Source organism: Leopardus geoffroyi, chromosome B3 (genome assembly GCF_018350155.1).
Source record: "Leopardus geoffroyi isolate Oge1 chromosome B3, O.geoffroyi_Oge1_pat1.0, whole genome shotgun sequence".
Lineage (NCBI taxonomy): Eukaryota > Metazoa > Chordata > Mammalia > Carnivora > Felidae > Leopardus > Leopardus geoffroyi.
The window spans coordinates 134,593,478-134,613,680 of record NC_059337.1 but is presented as its reverse complement, the minus strand read 5'-3'; the positions used below and the strand labels follow the sequence as shown (position 1 = coordinate 134,613,680).

Genomic DNA, 20,203 nt, shown 5'->3' with positions numbered 1-20,203 from the left:
AAAAGCCACAGAATGAAGGAGCTCTCAGTGGTCAAACTGGGGACAATGTGAGTTTTAAATTAAAGAATGATGGGAATGGATATAACTCACTAACTTTTATAGGAATCCAAAAGTTCATATGGAGATAAAAAATAATTAAAGTTGATGAGGAATGAGACATTTACACAATTTCAAAGTACCTCCCCATAAAATACCTATCAATTACAAAGAGGAAAAGTCTAGTTTTATAGTGAAGAAACCTAGTAGACACCACCTTAACCAAGTGATCAAAGTATAGGAACAAACCAAAATGGAGAACGCCTCGGTAGGAGGCAAGGGGAAGAAGGCAGTGTCATTGCATGATTTTCCTGCTATGGTGTATAACTTGAATCTGATCCGGAGGAAACATTAAGCAAACCTTAACCGAGGGACGTTCTACAATGTCTGTGATCTTTAAAAGTGTCAAGGTCAAAACATTAAAAAAAAATTTTTTTAAGGGGAGCCTGGGTGGCTCAGTTGGTTAAGCATCCAACTTCGGCTCAGGTCATGATCTCATGGCTCACAAGTTCAAGCCCCACATCCAGCTCTGTGCTGACAGTGCAGATTCTGTGTTTCTCTCTCTCTCTGTGTCCCTCCCATGCTTGCTCTCTCTCTCTCTCTCTCTCTCTCTCTCTCTCAAAAATAAATAACAACATTAAAAAAAAAGTGTCAAGGTCATGAAAATCAAGGAGAGACTGTTGAGTTGTATTTCCAGACTGAAGGGGACTAACCAGACTTAATTAAGTGCAAGAGTGATTCTGAACTGGCTCTTTTTGTGGTCAAAAACACGGTTGCGAGGGGCGCCTGGGTGGCACAGTCGGTTGAGCGTCTGACTTCAGCCAGGTCACGATCTCGCGGTCCGGGAGTTCGAGCCCCGCGTCGGGCTCTGGGCTGATGGCTCAGAGCCTGGAGCCTGTTTCCGATTCTGCGTCTCCCTCTCTCTCTGCCCCTCCCCCATTCATGCTCTGTCTCTCTCTGTCCCAAAAATAAATAAACGTTGAAAAAAAAAATTAATAAAAAAAAAAAACACGGTTGCGATAATTGGCAAATCTTGTTTCCTGGTTTTGATGGTTGTGCTGTGGTCAGGTAGGGAAGTGTCTTTGTACGCAGGAAAGACACAGGAAAGTATTGAAAAATGATGGAGTATCAGGGCAATGTATTCCTAAAGAGTTCAAGAAAAAAAGAGGGTTTTGTTTTTTTGTACCACCCTTGAAATTGTTCTGTCACTTTGTGATTGTTTCAAAATTTAAAAATGACAAGAAACAAATATAGAAAATTAAATTGTAGATAAATAAAATGTAGCATGTACATACAATGGAATATTATTTAGCCTTTAACAGGAAGGAAATTCTAACATGTTACGAACATGGATGAAGCTTAAAGACATTATAGAAAGTAAAATACACCCATCACAAGGGACAAATACTGTATGATTCTGCTTAGAAGAGGTTCCTGGGGGCGGGGGGCGCCTGGGGGACTCAGTTAAGCATCTGACTCTTGATTTCGCCTTAGGTCATGATCTCATGGTTCATGAGATCGAGCCCCATGTTGGGCTCTCTGCTGACAGCACGGAGCCTGCTTGGGATGCTGTCTTTTTCTCTCTCAGAATAAATAAATAAGCCTAGGAAAAAAAAGAGGTACCTTGAATAGTCAAACTCATAAGGACAGATAATAGAAGGGTGGTTGCGAAGGGCTGGGATGGGGGTAATGGGGGGTGAGTGTTTACTGGGGCCAGGTTTTAGGTTTGGGAAGATGAAAAAGTTCTGGAGATGGAGGGTAGTGATGGTTGCACAACGACCTGGATATATTCAAGGCCACTGAGCTGGTGAGGACAGTAAATATTATGTTACGTATATTTTGCAACATTATATTTAACTTCAACAAAGGAAACCGTGATTCGCTAAGGTGCATTCTGGTGACATGTTTAGTTTCAAATCGTTGCTGTGAAAAGTGTCACCAGGGTTGTGAAAGGAACAATCCAAATGACAGCCCTACCTTAGTTTAAAGCTAGGTTCTCTTTTCTGCTTATTATGGGTCTTTGATAAGGAATACAATTGCTGAGAAGTCTGTTTTGCTTGCTGTTTGCTATGAGCATTGTGAGACCTTTCCTGAATGTAACCCGCTGTGTAGTAGAATGGGTTGTAAACCTTCCTAAATGTAGTCTGATATGTAATGGAATGAGTGGTTGTACATAAACTAACCGGCGTTTCTCGCTTCTGTAAACCTGCTTGCTTAGCACATTCCTCACCTACCCCCTTCCCCCTTTTTTCCCTCCCACCACAAGTAACGGACAAAGCCTTCCCGCCAAAGGACGGACAAAGGACGCCCAATCAGAAAACAACAAATGTCCGTACTTTAAAATCGACTAATCAGGCCCCTCATAATTTGAAACCTCACCTGTGCTATTTGTCCCTGTCTATAAAAACGCTGTACCAACCCTGATCGAGGCCTCTTGCGTCACCGGCGACGAGTGCGCAGAGGACCAGGTTCGAACCTGCAATAAACGACCCTTGCCGCTTGGCTTTGACTTACGACTCTGGTGGACTTTTGTGGGAGGTTTCGGAACTTCGGGCATTACAGGTTGGTGTGTGTCTTGAATTAAATATCAAATATTCTCGGGGCGCCTGGGTGGCTCAGTCGGCTAAGCGTCCAACTTCAGCTCAGGTCACCATCTCGCAGTTCGTGGGTTCGAGCCCTGCGTCGGACTCTGTGCTGACAGCTCAGAGCCTGGAGCCTGTTTCAGATTCTGTGTCTCCCTCTCTCTCTGACCCACCCCATTCATGCTCTATCTCTCTCTGTCTCAAAAATAAATAAACGTTAAAAAAAAATTTTTTTAATAAATAAATAAATAAATAAATAAATAAATACCAAATATTCTCCAACTCAGGGTTCCTGTTCCAGCTCCGTGAAAAGGAGCTCACCCTGAAAAAAGGAAAGATTTTGTGTAAATGCTTCATGTAGCCAAACATTAACTTTATGACTCTGTGACAATTTAGGAAAAACTCTTCCCGCCAAACGTGGTCGTGAATGTCCATTCTTAGAGAGTGATAGAATATTTGGGAGCCTCATTCTTCAAAGTAAATCTGCTTTTAGTTACTTAGCTAAATAAAGCAACCCAACCAAGTGGCAAGACTCCAAGGTACGATATTGCTACGGGCAAACAAGGCAAACCCTTCTGCTTCATAGTTTGCCTTGCTTGTAAAACCAGAGCACGCATGTCTGCTTATTTAATACAGAGGTTCTGCAATGCTCTGTCAGAGCAAATTCCTGTGGCCATGAAACATGACACACAAATCCAGATGGAGGTTAAGTCTACGACGTTACTAACAGTAAATGCTGCCTTGTAGTTCCTTGGGTGAGTCCTAGGGATAAACCAAACAGTTGCTTTGATGTCTAGCTCCCCGTCCCCCGCACTGCTCAACCAATAGCACGACCTAGAAGCCTACCTCAAGGTCACAATGAACACTGTTCTCTGGTTGGAGGAGCTGGAGGCTCCATGCCCTTCCTTGGCTGGGAAAGGTCTCACCTAAGTGGTGATAATCTGGCACAACATAGAAGATACAGTGAATCAAACAACAAAGCACCTTGATTCCTCGGACCTGCTTCCTTCGTGTCAAATGTCAGACGTGCCAGGATAGACATTTCTTTAGTGTTTTCCAGTCTTATGGTTTTCACAATCTGTAACTACTCAGGCAATAATTTATGAGTTGATGGTGGTATGGGTTACTAAAGTTTTTTTTTTTTTTTTCCCTTAATTCCTGTGTTAGGGATATGTATGTGTGTTTCTTTGCGAGTAAAATTAACTCTTAGTTGGTCAGTTCTTGGAATGATTGGTCTCAGAACCACACATTAGTCCGGAACTATACTTACCCTACCCTGCAGGAAGTGTGCCACCTGAGATCATAATTGTACAGAAACAAATATATTCAGTAATAGAGCCCCATTCCAGAAGTACATACTGTGAGACAGATATAATGACACATGTCCTTTAAACCTAATCCTCTTATGCTGGGCCTAATATAATTTAGGTTTCAAGGCCATGTGTATATATGGGTTACATTTCAGAAGACAGGCAATTGGTCTAAATCCAAATAAAAATGAGCTAAGTTTGGCCCCCTTTCATTTATATCCATCCATCAACAGCTGTACAAAGACGGGATGGCTCAGGCAGTTGTTCCAAAGGGTCTTTCAGTCCCGTTAAAGCTGCATCCAGAAACAGCTGAGGCTGAGCCAGGGTCTGCACTGCCTGAGGTCTCACAAACTGAAAAACACACTCTCAGACATGATTATGCCCTTCCCTGCTCTGTTTTCTGGTTAAGATTCTCTGAGATTTCATTTTATGAGTATTCCTGACCACCAGATGTTTGCGACTCAGGGCCTGCACCTCAAGCTCTTTATTACCTGTTGCATAAAACCAGTGACAGCTGTACATCAGGCAGGATGGGGACAGTGCAGGGGACAGCGCACTCCCAACGCTGGGGAGGGTAACCGTGGCGGGCGCTAGTTCAGAGGCCGCTGTTTGCCTAGGTGATCGGTGCGCTGGGGCAAAGGGAAGAGCTCCGTAAGGGAGTTGCCCAGGAGGATGCCCCCGCGGGCGCCCTCAGAGGGAGACCATCAGAGGCCTTGGACAAACACAGTGAGAAAGTTAGGAGCTTCAAGGGGCCTAGGAGTCTCTCCTGACCAAGCAGTCGGCAGGTGGGACAGGGCCCTTGGAGGGTCCCATTGTGCCCAGCAGCCAGACGCAGCGGAATCGTGGTGCATTTCCATGGGAACGGCTGGGCAGCCCCACACTCAGCGGTGTGCTCCGTCTATTTCTATGGCACCTATCACCATGGCACCTACTTGCTCTGAAAAACACAGGCTAAAAACAGAACCTAAAGTAAAGGGGGGCAATCCGCTTCCCCGCAGTCACCTTCTGCAGCTGCTGTTACACTTTGGGATTGCTCATGCGGACCTTTTGCGTTATGAGTTTCCGTGTTTTTGCTGTCGGTGGCTTTAAAAAAATAAAAGGCTTACTTACTATCAGCATCAGCATCATCTTGGGGTGATGTGGCCTGAGGCTCCAGGAAGTCTGTACTTGCTTGCTGCAGGTGTAAAATTTCCAACCAGAGGGAGCTCCTCTGAAGTGGCTCCTCCTCCCAGGGCTTGTTCAGGGCCTCCTGTAAGGTGTTTGGGAAAGTGGGGGAAAGCTGGGGGTTAGTGGACAGGGACAGTGACAGTGACATCAGTATACACAGATGACCCAAGAAAGGACCTGTGTTTATCCCAACAAGTGGATCACAAGCTCCTCTGGGAGCGAAATCCACAAGGTCAAACAGCTTCCCTGAAAGTTTTCCCTAAGTTAATGGCCACCCTTTATAGCACAGCCCTTAACCCAGTCTCTGGAGTCAGACAGAGCTTGAGTTTGAATCCTGACTCTGTCACTGGCCAGCCATGTGAGATCGGTGGGCAACCTCTGAGCAGATGGTTAACGTACTCATCTATAAACTAGGGATGAGAAGACACAACCCACAGGAACAAGCCACTTCCTGTGATCTCAGCCTTCATGGTCGTTCCTTCATTTGTCCAGCTATAAAATGGGGAGAATAACAGCCTCGAAAGCTCAAAAGAGCTTTGTGACTGTCGAGGAGACAATATATGAAAAGCACTGAGCAGAGTACTCACAGCTGCTAGAGAGGAAACTGTGAGCAGGTGGGCAATGACAATGGCCAGGACAGAGTGCTCAGCCTGCCCTGGTTCTCCGGGCCTGACTTCCTGCCCTCAGGCCCTAGAAACAGGGCCCTCAGCCATGAGTAGTTTCCTGCTTCCAGACTCCCACATTTATCAGTGTCCTTGGGCACAACAGATGTGGCTAAGGACAAGCTCACTCTCTGCAGCAAGAGTAACCATGCAGAAGGGTCATCAACCTGGTACTTTCTGTGATACATAGGACAACAAAATTCTCACGAACTGGAGAAAATCCCAATGCAGTTCCCTGTTTGTAGGCTTTGGAGTCAAGCAGGCCTGGGGACTCAAGTCTCCCCCCTGCACATCTGCTGGCTGAGTGACTCAACTGAAATTCCCTTTCCTCGCCCATCTGTGAAGTGGGCTGATGCCTCCTATCTCAGAGAGAGGTTGGGGCATTAAAGGAGAAGATGTAGGAAGTGCCTCCAGCCCAGAGTCCACACAGAGTGGGCTCTCAGTAAATGTGGGCTCTCCTCTTCTCTAACCCCCCACTGAATGTTTTAAGGTACAGTAAATACTCTATTTAATGAATTAAGGGTTAGCCTTTATAATAGAAGGAAACAGGCGTGTTTCCTGAATTTGCTGAGGTGCTGGTAAATGCTGGTAAATGCTGAACTCCCAGGCTCACACAACACCCAGCCCAGGGTTGGCATGGCCCCCCTCCAGGGCCCCCACTGCCCTTTCTCACCACCCCCTCAAGAACGCTCTGCCAAACAAGCCTGTAGGCTCGCTCTCACCACTGCTTACCCTTTCCTTTTTATTTTATGAAAGTAACTTCCCCCTTGTGAGCATTGTGGCTGTCTCCCTACCAAATCCCACCCTCCAAGAGGTCCCCCTTTCCACTTGAGGCTTCACGTGCTTCCAAGAAACTGGGCACGACTCCAAGGTGCTGGGGACGGAACATGTGGCCTGAGCTAAGCCAATCACATAATTCCAGCCCCCCCCCAGGCAGGGATTGGTTCATGGGTTCAATGCCACTTGGAACTGTCCGGAGAATAGGGAACAGAAGGTCTGCAGGGGCTGTTGATGTGAGGCTGGGCCGCTCCAGTCATTTGACTATCATAAGCAAAGCCAGCCTGTTGGCAAAGCCAACACATGAAGAACAACAACCAAAGCCTCACGAAGAACGGTTGCCGGAGCCATGGCGGCATTCGTAGGCCTAGATCAAACTGCGTCTCAGACTTGCCCCGCCTCTTTCTTGGGTCTGTGAGTCAGTATAGTCCATTCATGGTTACACCAATTAGAGTTGGGTTTTCCATAACACGAGGATACAAGCACCAGGAACATTACTTCCTCTTTAGAGTTCCAGAGCCCTCATCACATTCAGACCTCAGTTCCAAAGCCAGGTCTTGAAGAAAGCCCGCCTAATTCTATTTCCTCCTTTACCCTCAGCTCCTGTGTGTTGTTTGTTAGGAATCGACCATGTGTGTGACCCTAACAATAAAATCGGTCGTGTCTCCATTTTCCCACCAAGGACACTGAGGCCCCAGTGAAATCATTTTCTCCATGGCTACACATTTAGTAGTTGGTAAGATCAGGACTAGTCTAGAAATGAGGACCCTGTGTGATAGGTAGGCTATTAATAAGTTTTCATTTTTTTCTAAATATGAAATTATTTTAATTCCCCAGTTGGATTATAAATTTATTGAGTCCAAAGCTATTTTTTCTTCCTATTTTGACCATCCATTGTAGTTGCTTGAGGCATGTTTGTTACCAAATGGCTAAGGGAGTCTCCTGGCCCAGGGGCCCAACAATGTCCAGAGGTCTGCTGAGTACCAGGCATTGGGTGAAGTGCTTGACATATGTAATCTTATATTTTTATTATTTTTTATTTTTCTTATTTTTTAAATTTTTATTTATTTTTGAGAGAGAGTGCACATGAGCAGAGGAGGGGCAGAAAGCCAGGGGATAGAGGTTGCAAAGCAGGCTCTGTGCTGACAGCAGAGCCCGATGCGGGGCTCAAACTCGCCAACCACAAGATCATGAGCCAAAGCTGGACACTTAACTGACTGAGCCACCCAGGCGCCCCAGTAATCTTATTATTTTTTTTAATGGCTTATTGTAGGGGCACCTGAGTGGCTCAGCCAGTTAAGCATTCAACTCTCAGTTTTGGCTCAGGTCATGATCTCACAGTGTGGGATCAAGACCCACATTGGGCTCTGCACTGACAGCATGGAGCCTGCTTGAGATTCTCCCTCTCTCTGCCTCTTCCCCCTCTCAAAATAAATAAATAAACATAAAATGAAATGAAATGAAATGAAATGAAATGAAATGAAATGAAATAAAATAAAATAAAATAAAATAAAATAAAATAAAATAAAATAAAAATGGCTCATTTTAGGGGCATGTGGCTGGCCTAGTCGGTGGAGTGTACAGCTCTTGACCTCGGGGTTGTAGGTTCCAGCCTCCCAATGGGTGTAGAAATTACTTGAAAATAAAATCTTAAAAAAAAAAACAGCTCATCATATTTATGTGATTCTTAGACCCGAGGATAAGTGGCCTTTTGCCAAGGCCTGTGAGCAGAACCTGATTGTACTGGAAGGGGAGGATCTATCCTGAAGAAGGAACACAGAGAGCAGTGGTCCCCTACTGTGGCACATGGCTGTGTGGAAAGGGCAAGGACTCTGGGTTTGATTCCCAGGCATGTGCCCCCAACCCCCACCCCCACTCTGTGGATGATGGCCAACCCTACTCGGGAGCCAAAGAGAGATAAAGAAGTTCAAGGAAACACTGGCCACCAGGTGGGGAGAAGTTTCCATCCCATTCCTTGCCAAACATAGATTTGCTGCTGGAAACCCAGAGCGCGCCAAGAAACGGTTATAGCCCAAGCTGCTCTATTTCCTTGAAGATCATTGTGTTTGGATTATAAGAAAGTGTTTTTCCTTTTGTCTCTGCCCAGCAAGCCGTGAACAGTTCCAGATCTGACAGCCTGAGCACTGGGTCTAACTTATTAAAGAAAGGGAAGGGGATTTGCTGCGTGGCTCAGTGTGTATTTTCAATTAAGACGTGAAACTGTTCCTCAGACAAGCCAGGCTTTGCTCAGGTGTTGAGCGTCATCATATAACCAGTGTGTGCCCCTGCTCAGGGCTCTTTGTCAGTCATGGGGAATGTTCTTCCTCTTTGGGTAAATGTGACAGAGCAGCACTTCTCTGTGGCTTGGGTGGGGAGTTGGGTAGGGAAGCCTGAGGGACAGGAAGAGATAAGATATCTGACATTTTGTCACTTCTTCTAATCTCCTCTTGCATTCACAGAAGGGGGTAGGCCCAGCAAGTTGTTCCACCCCAGGATGAGGCTTCTGGTGTTAAACAGTTCTACGTTTCTGCTGGAAGCCATTCAGTTTCCATTTATGGGAGGCAGTGTTCTCAAAGTATAGATCTCTAGGACACCTGCATCAGAACCCTGGAGTGCTTGGTAAAATTGCAAATTTCTGGCTCCATAGGATTCCCACTGATTTAGACTCTACCAAAGATTGAGAACCTTGGGTAGCAGGTGAAGAACATGAGTTTTAGAGTCAGATCAGTATGGACTGAACCCCAAGCTGCAGCAACACTACCCACTACCTGTGGATCTTGGCCAGGTTATGTAACCTCTCTGGGTCTCCATTTCACCTGCACAAAGGGAATGCTGAACAATCAGGACGGATGGAGCTCATGTGGTTGTTACACGGATGAGGTGAAACATCACATGTTTAGCCATGCTCGGCAGAAACATTCATTGCATGGTAACTCTTCTTTTTATATAACAATACCTGTACTCAAAAAGTCTGAGGACTTTACTATTTACAAGAAATAATAAACTTGGCGTCACAAGCAGTGTTAAGAGTCCTACTAGTACTTTCCACTGGTACAGGTTTTGATAAGTCTACAGACCAGCACCCAGACCTGGAGGTATCTTGAGCCACATGAAACACCACCAGAACTCACATCTAATCCTCAACAGTGAGCCAGCCAGGAGAGGGCAGCAAGAGAGAGCCAGAGTCTAACTGTAGCTGTTCACGTCACCATGCCTGAGTGTTAGAGGCACTTGGTGTGATCCTGGTTGGTACTAGTTTGAAAAGACATTGGATTTGGTGGGGGGAGATATGGTAGCATGGTTTTCCTGCTGTGTGGTGGCTGTCCCTCTGACTCTTGACTTCCATACATATTTACTTTAGGAAATCACACAAGCATCACTAAATTGTAGGAAACAATAAAACTTTATTGAGATGTAGATACTGGGAGATAATCTAAGTCAGGGATTGGCAAATTCTTCTGCATAGCCTGTGAGTTAAAGAATAGTTTTTTATATTTTTTCTTTTTCTTTTTAAAGTTTATTTATTTATTTTGAGAGAAACAGAGACAGTGCGAGTGGGGGAGGGGCAGGGAGAGGGAGAGGGAGACGCAGAATCCCAAACAGGCTCTACGCTGTCAGCACGAGCCCGATGCGGGGCTTACGAAACCTCACGAAACCATGAGATCATGACCTAAGCCGAAATCAAGAGTTGGACGCTTAACTGACTGAGCCAGCCAGGCACCCTAGTTTTTATATTTTTAAAGCATTGTTAAAAAAAAGAGGTGGAGGGGAACAATATCAGTAACAACAAAATAAAAATAATGAAACAAATAAATAACAAAAACAAGAACACTGTGATAGTTAATTTTATGTGTCAACTTGGGTCGTGGGGTGCCCTGGTAGTTGGTTAAACATTACTTCTGGTGTGTCTGTGAGGGTGTTTCCAGATGAGATAAGCATTTGAATTGGTAGACTGAGTAAAGCAGAGAGCCCACCCAGGGTCGTGGGCATCATCCAATTCTTTGAGGGCCTGAATAGAGCAAGAAGGCAGAGAAAGGGAGATTTTGCTTTCTGCCTGATGGGTTGAGCTGAGACATTGGTCTCCTCCTGCCCTCTGCCTAGGACCTATACCACTGGCTTTCTTGGGTCTGTAGCTTGCAGCCAACAGATTGTGGGACTTCTCAGTCTCCATGATCCCATGAGCAATTTCTTCTATATTATATATAAGATATACTAGATAATACAGACATAATATATCTCCCCTACTGGTTCTGTTTCTCCAGAAAAGAAAAAAAATAACAAAAAATTTATACCATGCTTAATGGTGAAATATTGAAAGCAGTCCCTTTAAGATCCGGAACAAGGCCTAGGAAGTCCCATTATCACCACATTCTACTGGTGAGTGTGGTAGAAAAAGGGAAAAAAGAAAAGCAAATCAAAATGTGTAAGGATTGGAAAAAAAGGAAAAAAAACCTTTCAGGTCTTATGATTGCATAGAAAATCCAACATTATCTACAAGTAAATTATTAAAATTGGTATGAGAGTTCAGGAAGCTTTCCAGATACAAAACCAATATGTGAAAGTCAATTGCATTTCTGTTCATTGGCAACTGTTAGAAAATGTAATTTAAAAAGATACCATCTATAATAGCATGAGCAAATGTCAATACTCTAAATCTAACAAAAATTGCAAAAGCCCTTTATGGAGAAAATTGTAAAACTTTACTGACTTTTTACAACACCTATGTAAATGGAGAGACAGCATGTTCGTGACAGAAGACTCAGTATTGTAAATATATCAGTAATCCTCAAATTGATGTACATATTTTAGGCAATTCCAATCAAAATCTGAACAAGATTCTAAAAAAGAAGCTCAACGAATGATTCCAAAATTTGTTTGGAAGAGCAAAGGGCCAAGAAATGACAAATCATTTTTTAAAAACAGACAAATATGTCTCTTTTTGGCGGGAAGTTACCTTTCCTCTACCGGATATCAAGACTTGTTATAAAACCATAGCAATTAAGATTAAATGAAAGAACTCCCACAACTCAACAGCAAAAACAAACAAATTAAAAAAAAAAACAACCCTCAACCCAGTTAAATAATGAGAAAGGACTTGAATAGACATTTCTCCAAAGAATATATACAAATACAAACGACTAACAGGCACATGAAAAGATGCTCAGCATCACTAATCATTACAAAAATGCAAAGCAAAACCACAATAAAATACCACTTCACACCACAAAACACAAAAACAGAAAATAACAAGTGTTGGCAAGGATGCGGGGAAATTGGAACGCTTGTATATTGCCGGCGGAAATGTAAAATGGTGTAGCCTCTGTGAAAACACTAACATTTACTCAAAATCATTACGTATCAAACTGCAATCACACTTCTGGGTATATGCCAAAAAGAATGGAAGGAAAGAACTCAAACAGACATTTGTACACCTATATTCATAGCAACTATTCCTAACAGCCACAATAGGTGGAATATTCACAAAATTATTGTTTGCGGTATTTCACAATAGGTGGAAACAATCCTCATGTCCATTGATGGATGAATGGATAAACAAAATATGGCAGACACAGACAATGGAATATTCCAAAAAGGAAGGACATTCTGAAATACCCTGCAACATGGGTGAACCTTGCTGACATGTTTGTGAAGAAAGCCAGTCACAAAATGACAAATACCATATGCTTCCACTTCTCTGAGTTAGCTAAGATAATAAATTAATAAAGACAAGAGTAGAATGGTGGTAAACAGGGCTTGGATGAGGGGGGAGTGGGGAGTCATTGTTTAATGAGGACAGAGATTCAGTTTGGGATGCTGAAAAGTCCTGGAGATGGATGGTGTGGATGGCTATATGTTAAGTGAATGTACTGAATGCCACTGAATTGTACATTTAACAATGTTTAAGGGGCACCTGAGTGGCTCAGTCAGTTAAGTGTCCGATTTGGCTCAGGTCATGATCTCATGGTTCATGAGTTCGAGCCCCACATCAGGCTCTCTGTTGTCAGCGCAGAGCCTGCTTCGGATCCTCTGCCTCTCTCTCTCTCTCTCTCTCTCTCTCTCTCTCTCTCTCTGCCTCTCTCTCCAGAATAGATAAATATATTTTAAAAAGTAAAAATAAAAATGGTTAAGATGGGGAGCCCCTGGGGGGCTCTGTCAGTTGAGCGTCTGACTCTTGATTCTGGCTCAGATCATGATCCTGGGGGTTGTAGGATCAAGCCCCACATTGGGCTCCACACTAAGCGTGGAGCCTGCTCAAGATTCCCTCCCTCTGCCCCTCTCCCTCGCTCACACGTGCATGTTCTCTCTCTCTCTCCCAAATTAAAAAATTTTTATAATGGTTAAAATGGTAAATTTTAAGTTATGTATGTTTTACCACAATTTTTCAAAAAGATTGGGTGATATTAGAGCAGGAATAAACAAACATATTAGTAGGGCAAAACACAGTAGCACCACTCAAAGTGTAGTCTGAACACTGCTTGCCATCTTTGAACTGTTTGCCATGGGCCAACCATCAGTACAGACGTGAATAGTAAGCATTTGGAAACTTGGATAGCAACTTGACAGAGTACGTTTAAATTTGCTGGGTCTTGGGGCGTCTGGGTGGCTCAGTCGGTTGAGCGTCCAACTTCGGCTCAGGTCATGATCTCACAGTCTGTGGGTTCGAGCCCCGCGTCGGGCTCTGTGCTGACAGCTCAGAGCCTGGAGCCTGCTTTGGATTCTGTGTCTCCCTCTCTCTCTGCCCCTCCCCTGTTCATGCTCTGTCTCTCTCTGTCTCAAAAATAAATAAAACATTAAAAAAAATTTTTTTTTTAATTTGCTGGATCTAATAATAAAAAACTGGGGACTTTATTTTGTGAATCTTTTTGAATTTCATTTTTCTAGCAATTGATTTTTATTGTATTTCCAAAACCATTGTTCTGCAATGGATTATGGGAAAAACTGGCATTCAACACAGAACGTTTGAGAGGTCGGAGGAAAAAGAACAACCAGTCACGCATGGAAACTTGAATTCTGATGGAGTGGGGAAAAAAGTAGAACTGGGAGCCAATCATCTTACAACAGTCACAAAAATCAAATCCAGGTAGATTAAATACTTAAAACGTGAAAGATTTCATACTTCAAATATGAAAGACAAAATATGAAATTCTTAGAAGATAATAATAAATAAGATCTTTATGACCTCAGCTTGGAAAAGGTTTCTTAGACAAGAAAAATTTGGCATGAAAATGAACAGCTTCTGTTCGAGTCACTACAAGTAAAATGCAAAGGCAATCCCAAACTGCAAGTAAATATCTGAACATATAGAACCGATATCAGATTGTAACCCTCTAAATCCATAAAGAGCTCTTATAAGTCAAGAAAAAATACCAACAGCCCGTTAGAAAATAGAGAAAAGACATGAACAGGCATTTCACAGCAGAGAAAAAGCAGATGGTTCAAAGGCATGAAGAGAATTTCCAATCGATGGTAAGCAAATACATGCAAATTACAACCATAATGAGACACAGGCCATGCCCATTCAACTGAGAAAGTTGACAAGAATGAGATCAACCAAAATACTGTCGTTGACTTCTAGTAAAAATACAGATTATTATAATCATGTGAGGCGGGAAATTAGCATTACCCAGTAGACTTGAAGGTGTGAGCACCCTTAAAACTAGCAATTTCATACACTGGTATACACTCTAAAGAATAGAAGAAATACATGCCAAGTGGGATAATCCCACAGTGGAATAGTATGTAGCGGTAAAAGTGAACTACAGTGATTTGCATCAACCTAAATGAATCTCAGATATATAATGTTTAATGAAAGAAGTCACAGAATACGTATTATATTCTTTTTTTATTTATTTACTTTTGAGAGAGAGAAAGACAGACAGAGTGTGAGTAGGGAAGGAGCAGAGAGAGAGGGAGACACAGAAAATGCAGCAGACTCCAGGCTCTGAGCTGTCAGCAGAGCCTGACATGGGGCTCGAGCTCATAAACCGCAAGACTATGACCTGAGCTGAAGTCAGACACTTAAGCGACTGAGCCACCCAGGTGCCCCTATCATATTATTAAATATAGCATTAAAATAGGCATCCATGCTCTACAAAATCAAACAATATACTGCTCAGAGATTTAGTGTGTGTGTGTGTGTGCGCATGTGGGTAATAAAACTGTATGGAAAAGCATGGCTGATAAACATAGAATTCTGTAGAGGTTCTCTTCGATAGAGAGAGGAGTGTTGACTAGGGAGGAGCATTCAGAGGCTTCTAAGAAACTCACACTGTTCTATTTTTTAACTTGGGAGGTGGGATGCAAGTGTTTGTTTCACTGTTCTTTAAGCTGAACATATGGCTTATATGTATGTATGATACATTTCACAATAAAAAATTAACATAAAGGAAAAAAGGCCTCTCAGTGATGGGTAAGGATGCAGAAGAAGGTCAAAGCCTCCGAGGGTGCGAGCGAAGGCTGGGCAGGCTGCCATGCTCTGGACCAAAAGGAAAATGCAGATCAAGAACCTGCTCAGGGGCCTAGCTCCTACACATTTATTTTTGCCTTCCAAGCATTTTTTTCCTTTCAGAGACTACCTTGCCCTGCAACCCAGAGGGGCTGTCTGGTGGGCATGTGACTCAAGACAGCTAAGCAGGATACTTCTGCTTTTCTGGCCTCAGTGGTTAATACAGGGATGAACAGAGGTCCCAAGCCAGCCCAGTCAGAGTCATCCATGTCCTTCTGTTGGAACAATCAAGAAAGAGGTAACATTACTATATGTAAATGCGTGGCAGGCCCAGAGCTCCATGAAATCTGTCTGAAAATGAAGCTAGCAGAGAAACAAAGCAGAAAGGAGGACTGGAGAGTCACAGAGGGGTAGAGAGAGGGGTAAGAGAGAGACAAAGTCCTCATCCTGTCATTCGAGTGTCTTGATCCAGCCATTCCTGATACCCATTATGCAGACAGTTGCAGATCTAGTTGCAATCAAAAGTGTGCTGTGTGTAGTGTAGAATTTTGTATCATGAGCAGGGGTTTACAAGGGGCAAGCCCTACTATGTGGAATTGGCTGTGCTGGGGTGGGGACCAGGGCCGTGTGGCGCTCCCCCTCCCTGACCAGAAAGTAAGCAATATCTGCTACATGGAGCAAAGCTGCTAAACTCTCTCCTGTTGGGTCTGGGGGGTCAAACCACATGCTCAGTGAGCCTGGAAATTTAAAGAGCGTGTATTTTAAAAAGCTGGGCTCTGGAGTGCATTGGCTACTTCTTCAGACTTTAGTAAGGTTCTATAACAAAAGACATACTTGAATCTCAGCTGGCCTTTCTGAAAGCAGAGAAATGGGAAAACAGAGCCACGAGATCCTCCTTCTGCCTGTGGCCAGTAATTCAACTGAGCTGAGAGCCAGAAAATTATCTTTCAGGATCGCAGAAGTCAAATCCCTGCCCAGGCCAAGAGAAGGAAAACACAGTGGGAGATAAGAGAGGAACACTGGAGAGGGCCTCTTGTCCTCCAGCAGCCCTTGCTGGGCCCTCCCTGCCTGGCGAAAGTGACCATTCCCCCCCACTGTAGACAGAGCCACTGGGAAAGAGCCTGAGGGCAAGTGGTCAAACCAGCCCTGCCTCTCCCCCACTACTCAGCGTGTCCAGGGCAGAGGCCAAGTGGCTGTGCGTCTAAATGAAAGCTGGCGGAGGGAAGAGCACGGAGATGACTGTTAGCAGACAGACATGGTAAGGACAAGGTCCAGATTCCAGAGCATGACTTGACTGGGCTCCAGCGTTGGTTGCCAGCTTATGGACTTATCAGAAAACTAACTGCCCAGCAACTGTCTCCAAGTTTAAAGAGTCATACTGCCAGTGACACCCCCGTCTAGCAAACCACAGCACGAGATTGCTCAATTGCTGGGTCCAGCCCCAGACCTCTGTCCTCAGGTCCTCATCTAGTGGCCTGCTAGAGTATACAGTTTCCAGAAGGCGCATTCTCTCTGATGCCATTCATGGAGGGTAAAGAGCAACAGAGAGTCTTCCGGAGAGCAGAACCCCAGGCACCCCGGACGATTGAGGAACTCAGATCTTCCAGCAGATATGAAGTGGTTTCTTGCCAATTCTCTTCTGTAGAATGTTGGACGAGTGACCACGGTGTGCTGTAGCCCCATTCCCTTTAATAAAGGCAAGTGGTTTTTATTTTTTCTCTCGACCATTAAATGCTGGGGTGTTTGACTTGACCACTTGCTCTTAATAACTGACAGATTATTAAGAGTAACATCCAGACCCGACCAAGAAGAATGCACATCCACCAGCTTGGCTGACATGTGGGCAGCTTGTACCATGTTGGGGTGGCACATTTCTGAAATTGTTTGTATGGGGAAAAATGTTTGTATGGTGGTGCATTTCTGAAATTGTTTCTATGCTAGGCAGTCAAGGGGTACAGTGTAGTGGCTATCTATTACTTACTTTCTGCCCTATAATTAGTTGAATTATGCCTCCTCCCCCCAAAGATATATCTAAGTCCCAATTCCCAGTACCTGTGAATGTGATCTTATTTGGGGAAAGGGTCTCTGCAGATGTAATTAAGTGAAGGATCTCGAGATGAGATCATTGTAGATTAATCAAGTCGGCCCTGAATTCAATGACAAATATCATTATAGGAGGACAAGACACCCACAGAACAAGAGAAACACAGAAGGAGCAGTCATATGACAGTCAAGGCAGAGACTGGAGTGATACAGCTATAAGCAAAGGGACACCAAGAACTGCCTGGGGTCAAAGAAGCTGGATCAGGCAAGGAAAGATGATTCCTCAGAGTCCTTGCAGGGAGTGTGGCCCTGCTAACACCTTGCTTTCAAACTTCTGCCCTCCAGAACTGTGAGGTAGTATCTCTCTGTTGTTTTTAGCCACCAAGTTGTGGTAATTTGTTGTGCGGCCCCAAGAAACCCATACATGCCCAGACATTTTTAAGACTGTCCCTCCCCTGGTAGGGCTGTCAATCACTATCTCAGACCCAGGTGACCAATCAAAATACTCCGTCCCCAAGATCGTGCTGTTTGCCTTGGGGATGGTCCTTGCAATGGACTGTTTATCTGTTCCCTAAATTCATATATTGGAATCCTAACTCCCAATGTGATGGTATTAGGAAATGGGCCTCTGGGATGTGATTAGGTCATGAGAGTAGAATCCTCATGAATGGGATTAGTGTATCTGTAAGGGATTAGTGATTCTGTAAGATCTCTTCTTACAGAAGAGACCCCACAGAAGAGTTGCCTTTCCCCTTCTGCCTTGTGAGGACGTAGTGAGAAGATAGCTATCCGTAAGCCAGGAAGTGGGCTCTATCCAGACACCAAATCTGTGGACACCTTGATCTGGAACTTCCCAGCCTCCAGAACCGTGAGAAATAAATGCGTGTTAAGTCCCCCAGTCTGTGGTATTTTTAACGGCCCAAACAAACTAAGATAGCCACATGACCCAGAGTAGGCAATTAGAGGTACCTTTTGACTCTGTATAGTTGTTGGGAAAGAAGAATTTCTTGTCCTGAAATTGCTAGATGTTAAGGACAATTTCTGTCCCTCCATAGAGAGCTTGAGAAGGAAGCCAGCTAAGAAGTAAGCAGAGCCAAGGGTACACAGGGAGAGGCATGCCTTGACGATGCTATCCCTGACCCTAGAAACAAGCATATCTAAATACAGATCTCCCTCTAGCATTTTTCAGCCAGAGAATTCATCTTTCTTGCATAGGTCATGAGTTGAGACTATCACTTGCAAACCCTGGGTCTTGATTTGCACATTCCGTGAGATTCCAGCCAATCTCCTCAGTCATGGGAAGCCCAGACTCAGGGGAGCACCAGAAGTAGAGGTCTTACCTGGTGACAGGAATGAGGCTCCTGATATCTCTGGCTCTCATGGTCTGGGCGATGGGACCAGCCTAGTTCCACACGGCTGGCTAGCCAGCCAGTGCCGTATTCAAAATGCTGAGGCGACCACCAAAGACTAGAGACAGAATCTCAGCTGTTCTGGAGAACAAATTTGGCAGCAAGTAAATTTCAAGCACGGCAGCTAAAACTATCATAACAAACAATGAAAACTTCTGTAAAACGAGAAGATTTGCTTCTGTGCCGCTGGAGAATTAGAGCGAGACACAAACAATCTCTCTGGAGCACTATGCTTTCCCTGGCCAGGGCAACATCACCTCCCCCAAAAGCTTTCTCCAAACCTTCAGTGCTCCTGGCTGAGGAAAGTCACCGTTCACAAAATGTCCAGTCCACCGTAAATTAACAAGCAGCTACCCCCACAGAGACCCTATTTCCTCCCTGAAACCTTGAATCCTGCTGAACTGTCAACCCCTCGGGCCTAATGCAATAATATAATGAATTCAGAAACCCCAGAGAATAAAGGACCCCAGGGCATATGCAAAAATACCATGCACGCTGTCAGCCCAGAGAAAGGAGGCAGTGGGGGGGGGGGGGGGGAAGGGGCAGTGGTGCTTCCTTTTGCTCAGCAACTTGGGAGTGAATGAGGAACGACTAACTGCTCTACCCTCAGCTGACTGGCTGCTCAGCTTCTACATGTCTGATTGTCAAGGTCAAACCATGCTTCTATTAAAAAACTGGAGACACCCTGAAGAGCTTTGACAAGGGACCTTAACTTGATGCCTCAGGCTTCCTGAGTGAGAATTAAAAGTTTCTGAAAAAAATAGTCCATTCCTTTACCATTTGTAGAGCACCTTGTGTGTGCTTCGGCCCTGGAGCTGCTAACGGGGAATCTGGTGTGTGAAATTGTGACAGCCGTGCCAGGCAGACGTGGCCTGTGAGATGCTGCCCGAGCTGAGTTTTGACAGACAACTGGAGATCAGCACCAGGAGGAAAGCAGAAGGTGCTGCAGGTGAAGGCATGTGGCTAGGCATGAACCCGCACCGCCCCGCGTGGGGTAAAGATGGAGAGGGGCTGTAAAGGTAGACCCGGAATTATCAGGAAGGGTTGTGTGATTAACTGAAGGAGTGTGAGCTTTATCCAAAATCTCCGGGAGCACTGAAGAGCAGGAGGATGCCCTGAGCCAACAGCATTAGAGGGACGACCCTGGCAGTGGAGGATGGAAATAGAGGCGGTCCCTCAAGGGCCGTTGACATAGCTGCGTGGGAAGCAGTACAGGCTTTTCTCCCAGTGGTAGGAGAACGAGAGGCAGGGAGATTCAGGAGCTGGAAGAGCTAGACTCACCAGAACATGATACCTGTTCAATGAGATGCAATGAGAAGGATGGATCCAAGATAATTACTAGACTTCTTTGCTCTGACATGGGCACCTGGGGTAGCGGTACCGTTCCTGACAACTGGGGGCATCAGAAGAGGGGCAAGTCTTGGAAGAGCCTGACGAGGAGTCTGGCTTTAGAATGCTAAGCGGGAGGAGGCTGGGGAGAGCCAGAAGCAGTAGTCCATGAGAGGCTGGACATTCAGGACCAGATGTCAGGAGGGAGAGCGTCGGCTCATATATGGTTGAGGACACCAAGGGAGAGGGTGAGAAGAGCAGTGGGTGGGACAGAGAGACCCTGGAGACATTCAGGGAGTAAGGAGAACAGGAGGTCTCCATAAGGAGATAGGAAAAAAATATCCAGCAGAGTAGGGTGGAAACCTAGAGAGCAAAGTCATCTGGGAAGAGAGGCTCAAAATGTGTGGGTGTGTAATGGTACCAATGCCCTCGAAAGATGGAG

The 20,203-nt window shown here is 44.8% G+C and overlaps 1 long non-coding RNA gene across 3 annotated transcripts in view; it reads right to left on the bottom strand.

Moving 5' to 3' along the window:
- Positions 1-20,203, bottom strand: part of LOC123584221 — a 36,283-nt gene that overhangs the window by 10,963 nt on the left and 5,117 nt on the right. For 2 of the 3 annotated variants that reach the window (XR_006705264.1, XR_006705263.1), the window contains 2 exons: positions 5,039-5,177; positions 2,887-2,940 (listed from right to left, as the gene is read on the bottom strand). This is a non-coding gene — a long non-coding RNA (uncharacterized LOC123584221). The remainder of the gene's footprint in view (positions 1-2,886; positions 2,941-5,038; positions 5,178-20,203) is intronic. The other variant, XR_006705265.1, reaches the window with a different exon arrangement.